Consider the following 22,985-nt stretch of genomic DNA (forward strand, 5'->3'; position numbering starts at 1 on the left):
GACCCGTGCCTCTGCTACAAATGGGTGATCGCTCTGGAACAGTGTCTCTGCTACAGAAGGATGATTCCTCTGGAACAGTGCCTCTGCTACAGAAGGATGATCCCTCTGGACCCGTGCCTCTGCTACAGAAGGATGATCCCTCTGGAACAGTGCCACTGCTACAGAAGGATGATCCCTCTGGACCCGTGCCTCTGCTACAAATGGATGATCCCTCTGGACCAGTGCCTCTGCTACAAATGGATGATCCCTCTGGACCCGTGCCTCAGCTACAAATGGATGATCCCTCTGGACCAGTGCCTCTTCTACAAATGGATGACCCCTCTGGACCAGTGCCTCTGCTACAAATGGATGATCCCTCTGGACAGTGTCTCTGCTACAGAAGGTTGATCCCTTGGAACAGTGCCTCTGCTACAGAAGGATGATCCCTCTGGACCAGTGCCTCTGCGACAGAAGGATGATCCCTCTGGACCAGTGCCTCTGCTACAGAAGGATGATCCCTCTGGACCAGTGCCTCTGCGACAGAAGGATGATCCCTCTGGACCTGTGCCTCTGCTACAAATGGGTGATCCCTCGTGGACAAGTGCGACTGCTACAAAAGGATGATCCCACAGGAACAGTGCCTCTGCTACAGAAGGATGATCCCTCTGGACCAGTGCCTCTGTGACAAAAGGATGATCCCTCTGGACCAGTGCCTCTGCTACAAATGGAGGATCCCTCGGGACCAGTGCGTCTGCGCCAAAAGAATGATCCCTCTGGATCAGTGCCTCTGCTACAAATGGATGATCCGTCTAGACCAGTGCCTCTGCTACAAATGGGTGATCCCTCTGGACCAGTGCCTCTGCTACAAATGGGTGATCCCTCTGGACCAGTGCCTCTGCTACAAATGGGTGATCCCTCTGGACCCGTGCCTCTGCTACAGAAGGATGATCCCTCTGGAACAGTGCCACTGCTACAGAAGGATGATCCCTCTGGACCCGTGCCTCTGCTACAAATGGATGATCCCTCTGGACCAGTGCCTCTGCTACATATGGTTGATCCCTCTGGACCAGTGCCTCTGCTACAAATGGGTGATCCCTCTGGACCAGTGCCTCTGCTACAAATGGATGATACCTCTGGATCAGTGCCTCTGCTACAACTGGGTGATCTCGACGGACTAGAGCCTCTGCTACAAATGGATGATCCCTCGGGACCAGTGCCTCTGCTACAAATGGGTGATCCCTCTGGACCAGTGCCTCTGCTACAAATGGATGATCCCTCTGGACCAGTGCCTCTGCTACAAATGAATGATCCCTCTGGACCAGTGCCTCTGCTACAAATGGATGATCCCTCTGGGCCAGTGCCTCTGCGACATATGGTTGATCCCTCTGGACCAGTGCCTCTGCTACAAATGAATGATCCCTCTGGACCAGTGCCTCTGCTACAAATGGATGATCCCTCTGCACCAGTGCCTCTGCTACAGAAGGATGATCCATCTCTGCCAGTGCCTCTGCTACAGAAGGATGATCCATCTGGACCAGTGCCTCTGCTACAGAAGGATGATCCATCTCTGCCAGTGCCTCTGCTACAGAAGGATGATCCCTCTGGAACAGTGCCTCTGCTACAGAAGGATGATTCCTCTGGAACAGTGCCTCTGCTACAGAAGGATGATCCCTCTCTACCAGTGCCACTGCTACAAATGGATGATCCCTCGGGACCAGTGCCTCTGCTACAAATGGATGATCCCTCTGGACCAGTGCCTCTGCTACAGAAGGATGATCCCTCTGGAACAGTGTCTCTGCTACAAAAAGATGAACCCTCTGGACCAGTGCCTCAGCTACAAAAAGATGATCCCTCTTGAACAGTGTCTCTGCTAAAGCAGGATGATCCCTCTGGACCTGTGTCTCTGCTACAGAAGGATGATCCCTCTGGACCAGTGCCTCTGCTACAGAAGGATGATCCCTCTGGACCAGTGACTCAGCTACAAAAAGATGATCCCTCTTGAACAGTGTCTCTGCTACAGCAGGATGATCCCTCTGGACCTGTGCCTCTGCTACAGATGGATGATCCCTCTGGACCAGTGCCTCTGCTACAGAAGGATGATCCCTCTGGACCAGTGCCTCAGCTACAAAAAGATGATCCCTCTTGAACAGTGTCTCTGCTGCAGCAGGATGATCCCTCTGGACCTGTGCCTCTGCTACAGAAGGATGATCCCTCTGGACCAGTGCCTCAGCTACAAAAAGATGATCCCTCGGGACCAGTGCGTCTGCTACAGAAGGATGATCCCTCTGGACCAGTGCCTCAGCTACAAAAAGATGATCCCTCTGGACCAGTGCCTCTGCTACAAATAAATGATCCCTCTACACCAGTGCCTCAGCTACAGAAGGATGATCCCTCTAGACCAGTGCCTCTGCTACAAATGGATGATCCCACTGGACCAGTGCCTCAGCTACAGAAGGATGATCCCTCTGGAACAGTGTCTCTGCTACAAATGGATGATCCCTCGGGACCAGTGCCTCTGCTACAGAAGGATGATCCCTCTGGAACAGTGTCTCTGCTACAAATGGATGATCCCTCTGGAACAGTGTCTCTGCTGCAGAAGGATGAACCCTCTGGAACAGTGTCTCTGCTACAGAAGGATGATCCCTCTGGACCAGTGATTCTGCTACAAATGGATGATCCCTCTGGAACAGTGTCTCTGCTGCAGAAGGATGAACCCTCTGGACAAGTGTTTCTGCGACAAAAGGATGATCCCTCTGGAACAGTGTCTCTGCGACAGAAGGATGATCACTCTGGACCAGTGCCTCAGCTACAAAAAGATGATCCCTCTGTAACAGTGTCTCAGCTACAGAAGGGTGATCCCTCTGGACCAGTGCCTCAGCTACAAAAAGATGATCCCTCGGGACCAGTGCCTCTGCGATAAATGGATGATCCCTCGGGACCAGTGCCTCTGCTACAAATGGATGATCCCTCTGGACCAGTGTCTCTGATACAGAAGGATGAACCCTCCAGACCAGCGTCTCTGCTACAGAAGGATGAACCCTCCGGACCAGTGCCTCCGGTACAGAAGGAGAATCCCTCTGGAACAGTGTCTCTGCTGCAGAAGGATGAACCCTCTGGACCAGTGCCTCTGCTACAGAAGGATGATCCCTCTGGACCAGTGCCTCTGCTACAGAAGGATGATCCATCTGGACCAGTGCCTCTGCTACAGAAGACTGATTCATCTCTGCCAGTGCCTCTGCTACAGAAGGATGATCCCTCTGGAACAGTGTCTCTGCTGCAGAAGGATGAACCCTCTGGACCAGTGCCTCTGCTACAGAAGGATGATCCCTCTGGACCAGTGCCTCTGCTACAGAAGGATGATCCATCTGGACCAGTGCCTCTGCTACAGAAGACTGATTCATCTCTGCCAGTGTCTCTGCTGCAGAAGGATGAACCCTCTGGACCCGTGCCTCTGCTACAGAAGGATGATCCCTCTGGAACAGTGTCTCTGCTGCAGAAGGATGATTCCTCTGGAACAGTGCCTCTGCTACAGAAGGATGATCCCTCTGGACCCGTGCCTCTGCTACAGAAGGATGATCCCTCTGGAACAGTGCCACTGCTACAGAAGGATGATCCCTCTGGACCCGTGCCTCTGCTACAAATGGATGATCCTTCTGGACCAGTGCCTCTGCTACAAATGGATGATCCCTCTGGACCCGTGCCTCTGCTACAAATGGATGATCCCTCTGGACCAGTGCCTCTGCTACAAATGGATGATCCCTCTGGACCAGTGCCTCTGCTACAAATGGATGATCCCTCTGGACAGTGTCTCTGCTACAGAAGGTTGATCCCTTGGAACAGTGCCTCTGCTACAGAAGGATGATCCCTCTGGACCAGTGCCTCTGCGACAGAAGGATGATCCCTCTGGACCAGTGCCTCTGCTACAGAAGGATGATCCCTCTGGACCAGTGCCTCTGCGACAGAAGGATGATCCCACAGGAACAGTGCCTCTGCTACAGAAGGATGATCCCTCTGGACCAGTGCCTCTGTGACAAAAGGATGATCCCTCTCGACCAGTGCCTCTACTGCAAATGGAGGATCCCTCGGGACCAGTGCGTCTGCGACAAAAGAATGATCCCTCTGGATCAGTGCCTCTGCTACAAATGGATGATCCGTCTAGACCAGTGCCTCTGCTACAAATGGGTGATCCCTCTGGACCAGTGCCTATGCTACAAATGGGTGATCCCGACGGACTAGAGCCTCTGCTACAAATGGATGATCCCTCGGGACCAGTGCCTCTGCTACAAATGGGTGATCCCTCTGGACCAGTGCCTCTGCTACAAATGGATGATCCCTCTGGACCAGTGCCTCTGCTACATATGGTTGATCCCTCTGGACCAGTGCCTCTGCTACAAATGGCTGATCCCTCTGGACCAGTGCCTCTGCTACAAATGGTTGATCCCTCTGGACCAGTGCCTCTGCTACAAATGGATGATCCCTCTGGGCCAGTGCCTCTGCTACATATGGTTGATCCCTCTGGACCAGTGCCTCTGCTACAAATGGGTGATCCCTCTGGACCAGTGCCTCTGCTACAAATGGTTGATCCCTCTGGACCAGTGCCTCTGCTACAAATGGTTGATCCCTCAGGACCAGTGCCTCTGCTACAAATGGATGATACTTCTGGACCAGTGCCTCTGCTACAACTGGGTGATCCCGATGGACTGGAGCCTCTGCTACAAATGGATGATCCCTCTGGACCAGTGCCTCTGCTACAACTGGGTGATCCCTATGGACCAGTGCCTCTGCTACAGAAGGATGATCCCTCTGGACCAGTGCCTCTGCTACAAATGGATGATCCGTCTGTACCGGTGCCTCTTCAACAAATGGCTGATCCCTCTGGACCAGTGCGTCGGCTACAAAACAATGATCCCTCTGGACCAGTGCCTCTGCTACAGAAGGATGAACCCTCTGGACCAGTGCCTCAGCTACAAAAAGATGATCCCTCTTGAACAGTGTCTCTGCTACAGAAGGATGATCCCTCTGGACCTGTGCCTCTGCTACAAAAAGATGATCCCTCGGGACCAGTGCTTCTGCTACAGAAGGATGATCCCTCTTGACCAGTGCCTCAGCTGCAAATGGATGAACCCTCTGGACCAGTGTTTCAGCCACAGAAGAATGATCCTTCGGGACCAGTGTCTCTGCTACAGAAGGATGATCCCTCTGGAACAGTGTCTCTGCTACAAAAGGATGATCCCTCTGGAACAGTGTCTCTGCTGCAGAAGGATGATCCCTCTGGACCAGTGCCTCTGCTACAGAAGGATGATCCCTCTGGAACAGTGCCTCAGCTCAAAAAGATGATCCCTCTGTAACAGTGTCTCTGCCACAGAAGGATGATCCCTCGGGACCAGTGCATCTGCTACAAATGGATGATCCCTCTGGACCAGTGCCTCTGCTACAGAAGGATGATCCCTCGGGACCAGTGCCTCTGCTACAGAAGGATGATCCCTCTGGACCAGTGTTTCGGCTACAAAAAGATGATCCCTCGGGACCAGTGCCTCTGCTACAAATGGATGATCCCACTGGACCAGTGCCACTGCGACAGAAGGATGAACCGTCTGGACCAGTGCCTCTGCTACAGAAGGATGATCCATCTCGTCCAGTGCCTCTGCTACAGAAGGATGATCCCTCTGGACCCGTGCCTCTGCTACAGAAGGATGATCCATCTCTGCCAGTGCCTCTGCTACAGAAGGATGATCCCTCTGGAACAGTGCCTCTGCTACAGAAGGATGATTCCTCTGGAACAGTGCCTCTGCTACAGAAGGATGATCCCTCTGGACCAGTGTTTCTGCTACAGAAGGATGATCCCTCGGGACCAGTGCCTCTGCTACAAATGGGTGATCCATCTGGACCAGTGCCTCTGCTACAAATGGATGATCCCTCTGGACTAGTGCCTCTGCTATAAATGGATGATCCCTCTGGACCAGTGCCTGAGCTACAAAAAGATGATCCCTCGGGACCAGCGTCTCTGCTACAGAAGGATGATCCTTCTGGACCAGTGCCTCGTCTACAGAAGGAGAATCCCTCTGGACCAGTGCCTCAGCTACAAAAAGATGATCCCTCGGGACCAGTGCCTCTGCTACAAATGGATGATCCCTCTGGAACAGTGTCTCTGATGCAGAAGGATGAACCCTCCAGACCAGCGCCTCTGCTCCAAACGGATGATCCCACTGGACCAGTGCCACTGCTACAGAAGGATGATCCCTCTGGACCAGTGCCTCTGCTACAGAAGGATGATCCATCTCTGCCAGTGCCTCTGCTACAGAAGGATGATCCCTCTGGACCCGTGCCTCTGCTACAGAAGGATGATCCACCTCTGCCAGTGCATCTGCTACAGAAGGATGATCCCTCTGGACCAGTGCCTGAGCTACAAAAAGATGATCCCTCGGGACCAGCGTCTCTGCTACAGAAGGATGATCCCTCTGGAACAGTGCCTCTGCTACAAATGGATGATCCCTCTGGACCAGTGCCTCTGCTGCAGAAGGATGATCCCTCTGGACCAGTGCCTCTGCTACAAATGGATGATTCCTCGGGACCAGTGCCTCTGCTACAAATGGATGATCCCTCTGGACCAGTGCCTCTGCTACAGAAGGATGAACCCTCTGGAACAGTGCCTCTGCCACAGAAGGATGATCCCTCTGGACCAGTGCCTCTGCTACAGAAGGATGATCCATCTCTGCCAGTGCCTCTGCTACAGAAGGATGATCCCTCTGGACCCGTGCCTCTGCTACAGAAGGATGATCCATCTGGAACAGTGCCTCTGCTACAGAAGGATGATCCATCTCTGCCAGTGCCTAGGTTACAGAAGGATGAACCCTCGGGACCAGTGCCTCTGCTACAGAAGGAGAATCCCTCTGGACCAGTGCCTCAGCTACAAAAAGATGATCCCTCTGGACCAGTGTCTCTGAGACAGAAGGATGAACCCTCCACACCAGCGCCTCTGCTACAAATGGATGACCCCTCTGGAACAGTGTCTCTGCTACAGAAGGATGATTCCTCTGGACCAGTGCCACTGCTACAGAAGGATGATCCCTCTGGACCCCTGCCTCTGCTACAGAAGGATGATTCCTCGGGACCAGTGCCTCTGCTACAAATGGATGATCCCTCTGGACCAGCGTCTCTGCTACAGAAGGATGATTCCTCTGGAACAGTGCCTCTGCTACAAATGGATGATCCCTCTGGACCAGTGCCTCTGCTACAGAAGGATGATCCCTCTGGACCAGTGCCTCTGCTACAAATGGATGATTCCTCTGGAACAGTGCCTCTGCTACAAATGGATGATCCCTCTGGACCAGTGCCTCTGCTACAGAAGGATGATCCCTATGGACCAGTGCCTCTGCTACAGAAGGATGATCCATCTCTGCCAGTGCCTCTGCGACAGAAGGATGATCCCTCTGGACCCGTGCCTCTGCTACAGAAGGATGATCCATCTGAACCAGTGCCTCTGCTACAGAAGGATGATCCATCTCTGCCAGTGCCTAGGCTACAGAAGGATGAACCCTCGGGACCAGTGCCTCTGCTACAGAAGGAGAATCCCTCTGGACCAGTGCCTCAGCTACAAAAAGATGATCCCTCTGGACCAGTGTCTCTGAGACAGAAGGATGAAACCTCCACACCAGCGCCTCTGCTACAAATGGATGATTCCTCTGGAACAGTGCCTCTGCTACAGAAGGATGATCCCTCTCTACCAGTGCCACTGCTACAGAAGGATGATCCCTCTGGACCAGTGCCTCTGCTACAGAATGATGATTCCTCGGGACCAGTACCTCAGCTACAGAAGGATGAACCCTCTGGACCAGTGCCTCTGCTACAAATGGATGATCCCTCTGGAACAGTGTCTCTGCTACAGAAGGATGATTCCTCGGGACGAGTGCCTCTGCTACAAATGGATGATCCCTCTGGACCAGTGCCTCTGCTACAGAAGGATGATCCCTCTGGACCAGTGCCTCTGCTACAGAAGGATGAACCCTCTGGACCAGTGCCTCTGCTACAGAAGGATGATCCCTCTGGACCAGTGCCTCTGCTACAGAAGGATGATCCATCTGGACCAGTGCCTCTGCTACAGAAGGATGATCCATCTCTGCCAGTGCCTCTGCTACAGAAGGATGATCCCTCTGGACCCGTGCCTCTGCTACAGAAGGATGATCCCTCTGGAACAGTGTCTCTGCTACAGAAGGATGATTCCTCTGGAACAGTGCCTCTGCTACAGAAGGATGATCCCTCTGGACCCGTGCCTCTGCTACAGAAGGATGATCCCTCTGGACCAGTGCCACTGCTACAGAAGGATGATCCCTCTGGACCCGTGCCTCTGCTACAATTGGATGATCCCTCTGGACCAGTGCCTCTGCTACAAATGGATGATCCCTCTGGACAGAGTCTCTGCGACAGAAGGATGATCCCTCTGGACCAGTGCCTCTGCGACAGAAGGATGATCCCTCTGGACCTGTGCCTCTGCTACAAATGGGTGATCCCTCGTGGACAAGTGCGTCTGCTACAAAAGGATGATCCCTCTGGACCAGTGCCTCTGCGACAGAAGGATGATCGCTCTGGACCAGAGTCTCTGCGAAAGGATGATGATGCCAGTGGAACAGTGTCTCTCTGACAGAAGGATGATCCCACAGGAACAGTGCCTCTGCTACAGAAGGATGATCCCTCTGGACCAGTGCCTCTGCGACAAAAGGATGATCCCTCTCGACCAGTGCCCCTGCTGCAAATGGATGATCCCACAGGAACAGTGCCTCTGCTACAAATGGATGATCCCTCTGGATCAGTGCCTCTGCTACAAATGGATGATCCGTCTAGACCAGTGCCTCTGCTACAAATGGCTGATCCCTCTGGACCAGTGCCTCTGCTACAAATGGGTGATCCCTCTGGACCAGTGCCTCTGCTACAAATGGATGATCCCTCTGGACCAGTGCCTCTGCTACATATGGTTGATCCCTCTGGACCAGTGCCTCTGCTGCAGAAGGATGATCCCTCGGGACCAGTGCCTCTGCTACAAATGGGTGATCCCTCTGGACCAGTGCCTCTGCTACAAATGGGTGATCCCTCTGGACCAGTGCCTCTGCTACAAATGAATGATCCCTCTGGACCAGTGCCTCTGCTACAAATGGATGATCCCTCTGGACCAGTGCCTCTGCTACATATGATTGAACCCTCTGGACCAGTGCCTCTGCTACAAATGGGTGATCCCTCTGGACCAGTGTCTCTGCTACAAATGGGTGATCCCTCTGGACCAATGTCTCTGCTACAAATGGGTGATCCCTCTGGACCAGTGCCTCTGCTACAAATGGATGATACCTCTGGACCAGTGCCTCTGCTGCAACTGGGTGATCCCGACGGACTAGAGCCTCTGCTACAAATGGATGATCCCTCGGGACCAGTGCCTCTGCTACAAATGGGTGATCCCTCTGGACCAGTGCCTCTGCTACAAATGGATGATCCCTCTGGACCAGTGCCTCTGCTACAAATGGATGATCCCTCTGGACCAGAGCCTCTGCGACACATGGATGATCCTTCTGGACCAGTGCCTCTGCTACAGAAGGATGAACCCTCTGGAACAGTGCCTCTGCTACAGAAGGATGATCCCTATGGACCAGTGCCTCTGCTACAGAAGGATGATCCATCTCTGCCAGTGCCTCTGCGACAGAAGGATGATCCCTCTGGACCCGTGCCTCTGCTACAGAAGGATGATCCATCTCTGCCAGTGCCTAGGCTACAGAAGGATGAACCCTCGGGACCAGTGCCTCTGCTACAGAAGGATGATCCATCTGAACCAGTGCCTCTGCTACAGAAGGATGATCCATCTCTGCCAGTGCCTAGGCTACAGAAGGATGAACCCTCGGGACCAGTGCCTCTGCTACAGAAGGAGAATCGCTCTGGACCAGTGCCTCAGCTACAAAAAGATGATCCCTCTGGACCAGTGTCTCTGAGACAGAAGGATGAAACCTCCACACCAGCGCCTCTGCTACAAAAAGATGATTCCTCTGGAACAGTGCCTCTGCTACAGAAGGATGATCCCTCTCTACCAGTGCCACTGCTACAGAAGGATGATCCCTCTGGACCAGTGCCTCTGCTACAGAATGATGATTCCTCGGGACCAGTACCTCAGCTACAGAAGGATGAACCCTCTGGACCAGTGTCTCTGCTACAGAAGGATGATTCCTCGGGACGAGTGCCTCTGCTACAAATGGATGATCCCTCTGGACCAGTGCCTCTGCTACAGAAGGATGATCCCTCTGGACCAGTGCCTCTGCTACAGAAGGATGAACCCTCTGGACCAGTGCCTCTGCTACAGAAGGATGATCCCTCTGGACCAGTGCCTCTGCTACAGAAGGATGATCCATCTGGACCAGTGCCTCTGCTACAGAAGGATGATCCATCTCTGCCAGTGCCTCTGCTACAGAAGGATGATCCCTCTGGACCCGTGCCTCTGCTACAGAAGGATGATCCCTCTGGAACAGTGTCTCTGCTACAGAAGGATGATTCCTCTGGAACAGTGCCTCTGCTACAGAAGGATGATCCCTCTGGACCCGTGCCTCTGCTACAGAAGGATGATCCCTCTGGACCAGTGCCACTGCTACAGAAGGATGATCCCTCTGGACCCGTGCCTCTGCTACAATTGGATGATCCCTCTGGACCAGTGCCTCTGCTACAAATGGATGATCCCTCTGGACAGTGTCTCTGCGACAGAAGGATGATCCCTCTGGACCAGTGCCTCTGCGACAGAAGGATGATCCCTCTGGACAAGTGCCTCTGCTACAGAAGGATGATCCCTCGCTGCCAGTGCCTCTGCTACAGAAGGATGATCCCACTGGACAAGTGCCTCTGCTACAGAAGGATGATCCCTCTGGACCAGTGCCTCTGCGACAAAAGGATGATCCCTCTGGACCAGTGCCTCTGCTACAAATGGATGATCCGTCTGGACCAGTGCCTCTGCTACAACTGGATGATACCTCTGGACCAGTGCCTCTGCGACAAATGAATGATCCCTCTGGACCAGTGCCTCTGCTACAAATGGATGATCCCTCTGGGCCAGTGCCTCTGCTACATATGGTTGATCCCTCTGGACCAGTGCCTCTGCTACAAATGGGTGATCCCTCTGGAACAGTGCCTCTGCGACAGAAGGATGAACCGTCTGCACCAGTGCCTCTGCTACAGAAGGATGATCCATCTCTGCCAGTGCCTCTGCTACAGAAGGATGATCCATCTGGACCAGTGCCTCTGCTACAGAAGGATGATCCATCTCTGCCAGTGCCTCTGCTACAGAAGGATGATCCCTCTGGAACAGTGCCTCTGCTACAGAAGGATGATTCCTCTGGAACAGTGCCTCTGCTACAGAAGGATGATCCCTCTCTACCAGTGCCACTGCTACAAATGGATGATCCCTCGGGACCAGTGCCTCTGCTACAAATGGATGATCCCTCTGGACCAGTGCCTCTGCTACAGAAGGATGATCCCTCTGGAACAGTGTCTCTGCTACAAAAAGATGAACCCTCTGGACCAGTGCCTCAGCTACAAAAAGATGATCCCTCTTGAACAGTGTCTCTGCTAAAGCAGGATGATCCCTCTGGACCTGTGTCTCTGCTACAGAAGGATGATCCCTCTGGACCAGTGCCTCTGCTACAGAAGGATGATCCCTCTGGACCAGTGACTCAGCTACAAAAAGATGATCCCTCTTGAACAGTGTCTCTGCTACAGCAGGATGATCCCTCTGGACCTGTGCCTCTGCTACAGATGGATGATCCCTCTGGACCAGTGCCTCTGCTACAGAAGGATGATCCCTCTGGACCAGTGCCTCAGCTACAAAAAGATGATCCCTCTTGAACAGTGTCTCTGCTGCAGCAGGATGATCCCTCTGGACCTGTGCCTCTGCTACAGAAGGATGATCCCTCTGGACCAGTGCCTCAGCTACAAAAAGATGATCCCTCGGGACCAGTGCGTCTGCTACAGAAGGATGATCCCTCTGGACCAGTGCCTCAGCTACAAAAAGATGATCCCTCTGGACCAGTGCCTCTGCTACAAATAAATGATCCCTCTACACCAGTGCCTCAGCTACAGAAGGATGATCCCTCTAGACCAGTGCCTCTGCTACAAATGGATGATCCCACTGGACCAGTGCCTCAGCTACAGAAGGATGATCCCTCTGGAACAGTGTCTCTGCTACAAATGGATGATCCCTCGGGACCAGTGCCTCTGCTACAGAAGGATGATCCCTCTGGAACAGTGTCTCTGCTACAAATGGATGATCCCTCTGGAACAGTGTCTCTGCTGCAGAAGGATGAACCCTCTGGACCAATGTTTCTGCTGCAGAAGGATGAACCCTCTGGAACAGTGTCTCTGCTACAGAAGGATGATCCCTCTGGACCAGTGATTCTGCTACAAATGGATGATCCCTCTGGAACAGTGTCTCTGCTGCAGAAGGATGAACCCTCTGGACAAGTGCCTCAGCTACAAAAAGATGATCCCTCGGGACCAGTGCCTCTGCGATAAATGGATGATCCCTCGGGACCAGTGTCTCTGATACAGAAGGGTGATCCCTCTGGACCAGTGCCTCTGCTACAAATGGATGATCCCTCTGGACCAGTGTCTCTGATACAGAAGGATGAACCCTCCAGACCAGCGTCTCTGCTACAGAAGGATGAACCCTCGGGACCAGTGCCTCTGGTACAGAAGGAGAATCCCTCTGGAACAGTGTCTCTGCTGCAGAAGGATGAACCCTCTGGACCAGTGCCTCTGCTACAGAAGGATGATCCCACTGGACCAGTGCCTCTGCTACAGAAGGATGATCCATCTGGACCAGTGCCTCTGCTACAGAAGACTGATTCATCTCTGCCAGTGCCTCTGCTACAGAAGGATGATCCCTCTGGACCCGTGCCTCTGCTACAGAAGGATGATCCCTCTGGAACAGTGTCTCTGCTGCAGAAGGATGATTCCTCTGGAACAGTGCCTCTGCTACAGAAGGATGATCCCTCTGGACCCGTGCCTCTGCTACAGAAGGATGATCCCTCTGGAACAGTGCCACTGCTACAGAAGGATGATCCCTCTGGACCCGTGCCTCTGCTACAAATGGATGATCCTTCTGGACCAGTGCCTCTGCTACAAATGGATGATCCCTCTGGACCCGTGCCTCTGCTACAAATGGATGATCCCTCTGGACCAGTGCCTCTGCTACAAATGGATGATCCCTCTGGACCAGTGCCTCTGCTACAAATGGATGATCCCTCTGGACAGTGTCTCTGCTACAGAAGGTTGATCCCTTGGAACAGTGCCTCTGCTACAGAAGGATGATCCCTCTGGACCAGTGCCTCTGCGACAGAAGGATGATCCCTCTGGACCAGTGCCTCTGCTACAGAAGGATGATCCCTCTGGACCAGTGCCTCTGCGACAGAAGGATGATCCCACAGGAACAGTGCCTCTGCTACAGAAGGATGATCCCTCTGGACCAGTGCCTCTGTGACAAAAGGATGATCCCTCTCGACCAGTGCCTCTACTGCAAATGGAGGATCCCTCGGGACCAGTGCGTCTGCGACAAAAGAATGATCCCTCTGGATCAGTGCCTCTGCTACAAATGGATGATCCGTCTAGACCAGTGCCTCTGCTACAAATGGGTGATCCCTCTGGACCAGTGCCTATGCTACAAATGGGTGATCCCTCTGGACCAGTGCCTCTGCTACAAATGGGTGATCCCTCTGGACCAGTGCCTCTGCTACAAATGGATGATCCCTCTGGACCAGTGCCTCTGCTACATATGGTTTATCCCTCTGGACCAGTGCCTCTGCTACAGATGGTTTATCCCTCTGGACCAGTGCCTCTGCTACAAATGGATGATACCTCTGGACCAGTGCCTCTGCTACAACTGGGTGATCCCGACGGACGAGAGCCTCTGCTACAAATGGATGATCCCTCGGGACCAGTGCCTCTGCTACAAATGGATGATCCCTCTGGACCAGTGCCTCTGCTACATATGGTTGATCCCTCTGGACCAGTGCCTCTGCTACAAATGGCTGATCCCTCTGGACCAGTGCCTCTGCTACAAATGGTTGATCCCTCTGGACCTGTGCCTCTGCTACAAATGGATGATCCCTCTGGGCCAGTGCCTCTGCTACATATGGTTGATCCCTCTGGACCAGTGCCTCTGCTACAAATGGGTGATCCCTCTGGACCAGTGCCTCTGCTACAAATGGTTGATCCCTCTGGACCAGTGCCTCTGCTACAAATGGTTGATCCCTCAGGACCAGTGCCTCTGCTACAAATGGATGATACTTCTGGACCAGTGCCTCTGCTACAACTGGGTGATCCCGATGGACTGGAGCCTCTGCTACAAATGGATGATCCCTCTGGACCAGTGCCTCTGCTACAACTGGGTGATCCCTATGGACCAGTGCCTCTGCTACAGAAGGATGATCCCTCTGGACCAGTGCCTCTGCTACAAATGGATGATCCGTCTGTACCGGTGCCTCTTCAACAAATGGCTGATCCCTCTGGACCAGTGCGTCGGCTACAAAACAATGATCCCTCTGGACCAGTGCCTCTGCTACAGAAGGATGAACCCTCTGGACCAGTGCCTCAGCTACAAAAAGATGATCCCTCTTGAACAGTGTCTCTGCTACAGAAGGATGATCCCTCTGGACCTGTGCCTCTGCTACAAAAAGATGATCCCTCGGGACCAGTGCTTCTGCTACAGAAGGATGATCCCTCTTGACCAGTGCCTCAGCTGCAAATGGATGAACCCTCTGGACCAGTGTTTCAGCCACAGAAGAATGATCCTTCGGGACCAGTGTCTCTGCTACAGAAGGATGATCCCTCTGGAACAGTGTCTCTGCTACAAAAGGATGATCCCTCTGGAACAGTGTCTCTGCTGCAGAAGGATGATCCCTCTGGACCAGTGCCTCTGCTACAGAAGGATGATCCCTCTGGAACAGTGCCTCAGCTCAAAAAGATGATCCCTCTGTAACAGTGTCTCTGCCACAGAAGGATGATCCCTCGGGACCAGTGCATCTGCTACAAATGGATGATCCCTCTGGACCAGTGCCTCTGCTACAGAAGGATGATCCCTCGGGACCAGTGCCTCTGCTACAGAAGGATGATCCCTCTGGACCAGTGTTTCGGCTACAAAAAGATGATCCCTCGGGACCAGTGCCTCTGCTACAAATGGATGATCCCACTGGACCAGTGCCACTGCGACAGAAGGATGAACCGTCTGGACCAGTGCCTCTGGTACAGAAGGATGATCCATCTCGTCCAGTGCCTCTGCTACAGAAGGATGATCCCTCTGGACCCGTGCCTCTGCTACAGAAGGATGATCCATCTCTGCCAGTGCCTCTGCTACAGAAGGATGATCCCTCTGGAACAGTGCCTCTGCTACAGAAGGATGATTCCTCTGGAACAGTGCCTCTGCTACAGAAGGATGATCCCTCTCTACCAGTGCCACTGCTACAAATGGATGATCCCTCGGGACCAGTGCCTCTGCTACAAATGGATGATCCCTCTGGACCAGTGCCTCTGCTACAGAAGGATGATCCCTCTGGACCAGTGCCTCTGCTACAGAAGGATGATCCCTCTGGACCAGTGCCTCTGCTACAGAAGGATGAACCCTCTGGAACAGTGCCTCTGCTACAGAAGGATGATCCCTCTGGACCCGTGCCTCTGCTACAGAAGGATGATCCATCTGGAACAGTGCCTCTGCTACAGAAGGATGATCCATCTCTGCCAGTGCCTAGGCTACAGAAGGATGAACCCTCGGGACCAGTGCCTCTGCTACAGAAGGAGAATCCCTCTGGACCTGTGCCTCAGCTACAAAAAGATGATCCCTCGGGACCAGTGCCTCTGCTACAAATGGATGATCCCTCTGGACCAGTGTCTCTGAGACAGAAGGATGATCCCTCCACACCAGCGCATCTGCTACAAATGGATGATCCCTCTGGAACAGTGTCTCTGCTACAGAAGGATGATTCCTCTGGAACAGTGCCTCTGCTACAGAAGGATGATCCCTCTCCAGCAGTGCCACTGCTGCAGAAGGATGATCCCTCTGGACCCCTGCCTCTGCTACAGAAGGATAATTCCTCGGGACCAGTGCCTCTGCTACAAATGGATGATCCCTCTGGACCAGTGCCTCTGCTACAGAAGGATGAACCCTCTGGACCAGTGCCTCTGCTACAGAAGGATGATCACTCTGGACCAGTGCCTCTGCTACTGAAGGATGATCCATCTGGACCAGTGCCTCTGCTACAGAAGGATGATCCCTCTGGAACAGTGTCTCTGCTACAGAAGGATGATTCCTCTGGAACAGTGCCTCTGCTACAGAAGGATGATCCCTCTGGACCCGTGCCTCTGCGACAGAAGGATGATCCATCTGGACCAGTGCCTCTGCTACAGAAGGATGATCCATCTCTGCCAGTGCCTCTGCTACAGAAGGATGATCCCTCTGGACCCGTGCCTCTGCTACAGAAGGATGATCCCTCTGGAACAGTGTCTCTGCTACAGAAGGATGATCCCTCTGGACCAGTGCCTCTGCTACAAATGAATGATCCCTCTGGACCAGTGCCTCTGCTACAAATGGATGATCCCTCTGGACCAGTGCCTCTGCTACAGAAGGATGATCCCTCGGGACCAGTGCCTCTGCTACAGAAGGATGATCCCTCTGGACCAGTGTTTCTGCTACAGAAGGATGATCCCTCGGGACCAGTGCCTCTGCTACAAATGGGTGATCCATCTGGACCAGTGCCTCTGCTACAAATGGATGATCCCTCTGGACTAGTGCCTCTGCTATAAATGGATGATCCCTCTGGACCAGTGCCTGAGCTACAAAAAGATGATCCCTCGGGACCAGCGTCTCTGCTACAGAAGGATGATCCTTCTGGACCAGTGCCTCGTCTACAGAAGGAGAATCCCTCTGGACCAGTGCCTCAGCTACAAAAAGATGATCCCTCGGGACCAGTGCCTCTGCTACAAATGGATGATCCCTCTGGAACAGTGTCTCTGATGCAGAAGGATGAACCCTCCAGACCAGCGCCTCTGCTCCAAACGGATGATCCCACTGGACCAGTGCCACTGCTACAGAAGGATGATCCCTCTGGACCAGTGCCTCTGCTACAGAAGGATGATCCATCTCTGCCAGTGCCTCTGCTACAGAAGGATGATCCCTCTGGACCCGTGCCTCTGCTACAGAAGGATGATCCACCTCTGCCAGTGCATCTGCTACAGAAGGATGATCCCTCTGGACCAGTGCCTGAGCTACAAAAAGATGATCCCTCGGGACCAGCGTCTCTGCTACAGAAGGATGATCCCTCTGGAACAGTGCCTCTGCTACAAATGGATGATCCCTCTGGACCAGTGCCTCTGCTGCAGAAGGATGATCCCTCTGGACCAGTGCCTCTGCTACAAATGGATGATTCCTCGGGACCAGTCCCTCTGCTACAAATGGATGATCCCTCTGGACCAGTGCCTCTGCTACAGAAGGATGAACCCTCTGGAACAGTGCCTCTGCCACAGAAGGATGATCCCTCTGGACCAGTGCCTCTGCTACAGAAGGATGATCCATCTCTGCCAGTGCCTCTGCTACAGAAGGATGATCCCTCTGGACCCGTGCCTCTGCTACAGAAGGATGATCCATCTGGAACAGTGCCTCTGCTACAGAAGGATGATCCCTCTGGAACAGTGCCTCTGCTACAGAAGGATGATCCCTCTGGACCCGTGCCTCTGCTACAGAAGGATGATCCATCTGGACCCGTGCCTCTGCTACAGAAGGATGATCCATCTCTGCCAGTGCCTAGGTTACAGAAGGATGAACCCTCGGGACCAGTGCCTCTGCTACAGAAGGAGAATCCCTCTGGACCAGTGCCTCAGCTACAAAAAGATGATCCCTCTGGACCAGTGTCTCTGAGACAGAAGGATGAACCCTCCACACCAGCGCCTCTGCTACAAATGGATGATTCCTCTGGAACAGTGCCTCTGCTACAGAAGGATGATCCCTCTCTACCAGTGCCACTGCTACAGAAGGATGATCCCTCTGGACCCCTGCCTCTGCTACAGAAGGATGATTCCTCTGGACCAGTGCCTCTGCTACAGAAGGATGATCCCTCTGGACCAGTGCCTCTGCTACAGAAGGATGATCCATCTCTGCCAGTGCCTCTGCTACAGAAGGATGATCCCTCTGGACCCGTGCCTCTGCTACAGAAGGATGATCCCTCTGGACCAGTGCCTCTGCTACAAATGGATGATCCCTCTGGACCAGTGCCTCTGCTACAGAAGGATGATCCCTCTGGAACAGTGCCTCTGCTACAAATGGATGATCCCTCTGGACCAGTGCCTCTGCTACAGAAGGATGATCCCTCTGGACCAGTGCCTCTGCTACAAATGGATGATCCCTCTGGACCAGTGCCTCTGCTACAGAAGGATGAACCCTCTGGAACAGTGCCTCTGCTACAGAAGGATGATCCCTATGGACCAGTGCCTCTGCTACAGAAGGATGATCCATCTCTGCCAGTGCCTCTGCGACAGAAGGATGATCCCTCTGGACCCGTGCCTCTGCTACAGAAGGATGATCCATCTGAACCAGTGCCTCTGCTACAGAAGGATGATCCATCTCTGCCAGTGCCTAGGCTACAGAAGGATGAACCCTCGGGACCAGTGCCTCTGCTACAGAAGGAGAATCCCTCTGGACCAGTGCCTCAGCTACAAAAAGATGATCCCTCTGGACCAGTGTCTCTGAGACAGAAGGATGAAACCTCCACACCAGCGCCTCTGCTACAAATGGATGATTCCTCTGGAACAGTGCCTCTGCTACAGAAGGATGATCCCTCTCTACCAGTGCCACTGCTACAGAAGGATGATTCCTCGGGACCAGTACCTCAGCTACAGAAGGATGAACCCTCTGGACCAGTGCCTCTGCTACAAATGGATGATCCCTCTGGAACAGTGTCTCTGCTACAGAAGGATGATTCCTCGGGACGAGTGCCTCTGCTACAAATGGATGATCCCTCTGGACCAGTGCCTCTGCTACAGAAGGATGATCCCTCTGGACCAGTGTCTCTGAGACAGAAGGATGAAACCTCCACACCAGCGCCTCTGCTACAAATGGATGATTCCTCTGGAACAGTGCCTCTGCTACAGAAGGATGATCCCTCTCTACCAGTGCCACTGCTACAGAAGGATGATTCCTCGGGACCAGTACCTCAGCTACAGAAGGATGAACCCTCTGGACCAGTGCCTCTGCTACAAATGGATGATCCCTCTGGAACAGTGTCTCTGCTACAGAAGGATGATCCCTCTGGACCAGTGCCTCTGCTACAGAATGATGATTCCTCGGGACCAGTACCTCAGCTACAGAAGGATGAACCCTCTGGACCAGTGTCTCTGCTACAGAAGGATGATTCCTCGGGACGAGTGCCTCTGCTACAAATGGATGATCCCTCTGGACCAGTGCCTCTGCTACAGAAGGATGATCCCTCTGGACCAGTGCCTCTGCTACAGAAGGATGAACCCTCTGGACCAGTGCCTCTGCTACAGAAGGATGATCCCTCTGGACCAGTGCCTCTGCTACAGAAGGATGATCCATCTGGACCAGTGCCTCTGCTACAGAAGGATGATCCATCTCTGCCAGTGCCTCTGCTACAGAAGGATGATCCCTCTGGACCCGTGCCTCTGCTACAGAAGGATGATCCCTCTGGAACAGTGTCTCTGCTACAGAAGGATGATTCCTCTGGAACAGTGCCTCTGCTACAGAAGGATGATCCCTCTGGACCCGTGCCTCTGCTACAGAAGGATGATCCCTCTGGACCAGGGCCACTGCTACAGAAGGATGATCCCTCTGGACCCGTGCCTCAGCTACAATTGGATGATCCCTCTGGACCAGTGCCTCTGCTACAAATGGATGATCCCTCTGGACAGTGTCTCTGCGACAGAAGGATGATCCCTCTGGACCAGTGCCTCTGCGACAGAAGGATGATCCCTCTGGACAAGTGCCTCTGCTACAGAAGGATGATCCCTCGCTGCCAGTGCCTCTGCTACAGAAGGATGATCCCACTGGACAAGTGCCTCTGCTACAGAAGGATGATCCCTCTGGACCAGTGCCTCTGCGACAAAAGGATGATCCCTCTCGACCAGTGCCTCTGCTGCAAATGGAGGATCCCTCGGGATCAGTGCGTCTGCGACAAAAGAATGATCCCTCTGGACCAGTGCCTCTGCTACAAATGGGTGATCCCTCTGGACCAGTGCCTCTGCTACAAATGGGTGATCCCTCTGGACCAGTGCCTCTGCTACAAATGGGTGATCCCTCTGGACCAGTGCCTCTGTTACAAATGGGTGATCCCTCTGGACCAGTGCCACTGCGACAGAAGGATGAACCGTCTGGACCAGTGCCTCTGCTACAGAAGGATGATCCATCTCTGCCAGTGCCTCTGCTACAGAAGGATGATCCCTCTGGACCCGTGCCTCTGCTACAGAAGGATGATCCATCTCTGCCAGTGCCTCTGCTACAGAAGGATGATCCCTCTGGAACAGTGCCTCTGCTACAGAAGGATGATTCCTCTGGAACAGTGCCTCTGCTATAGAAGGATGATCCCTCTCTACCAGTGCCACTGCTACAAATGGATGATCCCTCTGGACCAGTGCCTCTGCTACAGAAGGATGATCCCTCTGGACCAGTGCCTCTGCTACAAATGGATGATCCCTCTGGACCAGTGCCTCTGCTACAAATGGATGATCCCTCTGGACAGTGTCTCTGCTACAGAAGGTTGATCCCTTGGAACAGTGCCTCTGCTACAGAAGGATGATCCCTCTGGACCAGTGCCTCTGCGACAGAAGGATGATCCCTCTGGACCAGTGCCTCTGCTACAGAAGGATGATCCCTCTGGACCAGTGCCTCTGCGACAGAAGGATGATCCCTCTGGACCTGTGCCTCTGCTACAAATGGGTGATCCCTCGTGGACAAGTGCGTCTGCTACAAAAGGATGATCCCACAGGAACAGTGCCTCTGCTACAGAAGGATGATCCGTCTGGACCAGTGCCTCTGCGAGAAAAGGATGATCCCTCTCGACCAGTGCCTCTGCTGCAAATGGAGGATCCCTCGGGACCAGTGCGTCTGCGACAAAAGAATGATCCCTCTGGATCAGTGCCTCTGCTACAAATGGATGATCCGTCTTGACCAGTGCCTCTGCAACAAATGGGTGATCCCTCTGGACCAGTGCCTCTGCTACAAATGGGTGATCCCTCTGGACCAGTGCCTCTGCTACAACTGGGTGATCCCGACGGACTAGAGCCTCTGCTACAAATGGATGATCCCGCGGGACCAGTGCCTCTGCTACAAATGGGTGATCCCTCTGGACCAGTGCCTCTGCTACAAATGGATGATCCCTCTGGATCAGTGCCTCTGCTACAAATGGATGATACCTCTGGACCAGTGCCTCTGCTACAAATGAATGATCCCTCTGGACCAGTGCCTCTGCTACAAATGGATGATCCCTCTGGGCCAGTGCCTCTGCTACATATGGTTGATCCCTCTGGACCAGTGCCTCTGCTACAAATGGTTGATCCCTCTGGACTAGTGCCTCTGCTACAAATGGTTGATGCCTCTGAACCAGTGCCTCTGCTACAAATTGGTGATCCCTCTGGACCAGTGCCTCTGCTACAACTGGGTGATCCCGATGGACTAGAGCCTCTGCTACAAATGGGTGATCCCTCTGGACCAGTGCCTCTGCTACAGAAGGATGAACCCTCTGGAACAGTGCCTCAGCTACAGAAGGATGATCCCTCTGGAACTGTGCCTCTGCTACAGAAGGATGATTCCTCTGGATCAGTGCCACTGCTACAAAAGGATGATCCCTCTGGACCAGTGCCTCAGCTACAAAAAGATGATCCCTCTGGAACAGTGTCTCTGCTACAGAAGGATGATCCCTCTGGACCAGTGCCTCAGCTACAAAACGATGATCCCTCGGGACCAGTGCCTCTGCGACAAATGGATGATCCCTCTGGACCAGTGTCTCTGCTGCAGAAGGATGATCCTTCTGGACCAGTGTCTCTGCTACAGAAGGATGAACCCTGTGGACTAGTGCCTCAGCTACAAAAAGATGAACCCTCTGGACCAGTGCCTCAGCTACAAAAAGATGATCCCTCTTGAACAGTGTCTCTGCTACAGAAGGATGATCCCTCTGGACCTGTGCCTCTGCTACAAAAAGATGATCCCTCGGGACCAGTGCCTCTGCTACAGAAGGATGATCCCTCTGGAACAGTGTCTCTGCTACAAATGGATGAACCCTCTGGACCAGTGTTTCAGCCACAGAAGGATGATCCTTCGGGACCAGTGTCTCTGCTACAGAAGGATGATCCCTCTGGAACAGTGTCTCTGCTACAAAAGGATGATCCCTCTGGAACAGTGTCTCTGCTGCAGAAGGATGATCCCTCTGGACCAGTGCCTCTGCTGCAGAAGGATGATCCCTCTGGAACAGTGTCTCTGCTGCAGAAGGATGAACCCTCTGGACCAGTGTTTCTGCTACAGAAGGATGATCCCTCTGGAACAGTGTCTCTGCGACAGAAGGATGATCACTCTGGACCAGTGCCTCAGCTACAAAAAGATGATCCCTCTGTAACAGTGTCTCTGCTACAGAAGGATGATCACTCTGGACCAGTGCCTCTGCTACAAATGGATGATCCCTCTGGACCAGTGCCTCAGCTACAAAAAGATGATCCCTCGGGACCAGTGCCTCAGCTACAAAAAGATGATCCCTCGGGACCAGTGCCTCTGCTGCAGAAGGATGATCCCTCGGGACCAGTGCCTCTGCTACAAATGGGTGATCCCTCTGGACCAGTGCCTCTGCTACAAATGGATGATACCTCCGGACCAGTGCCTCTGCTACAAATGGGTGATCCCTCTGGACCAGTGCCTCTGCTACAAATGGGTGATCCCTCTGGACCAGTGCCTCTGCTACAAATGGTTGATCCCTCTGGACCAGTGTCTCTGCGACAGAAGGATG

The 22,985-nt window shown here is 53.4% G+C and overlaps 1 protein-coding gene across 6 annotated transcripts in view; it reads right to left on the reverse strand.

The window, feature by feature from the left end:
• Nucleotides 1-22,985, reverse strand: part of tjap1 (tight junction associated protein 1 (peripheral)) — a 593,272-nt gene that overhangs the window by 379,743 nt on the left and 190,544 nt on the right. The gene's annotated exons all lie outside the window — the stretch shown is intronic.

This window comes from Heterodontus francisci, chromosome 3, assembly GCF_036365525.1.
Source record: "Heterodontus francisci isolate sHetFra1 chromosome 3, sHetFra1.hap1, whole genome shotgun sequence".
NCBI classification, from domain to species: Eukaryota; Metazoa; Chordata; class Chondrichthyes; order Heterodontiformes; family Heterodontidae; genus Heterodontus; species Heterodontus francisci.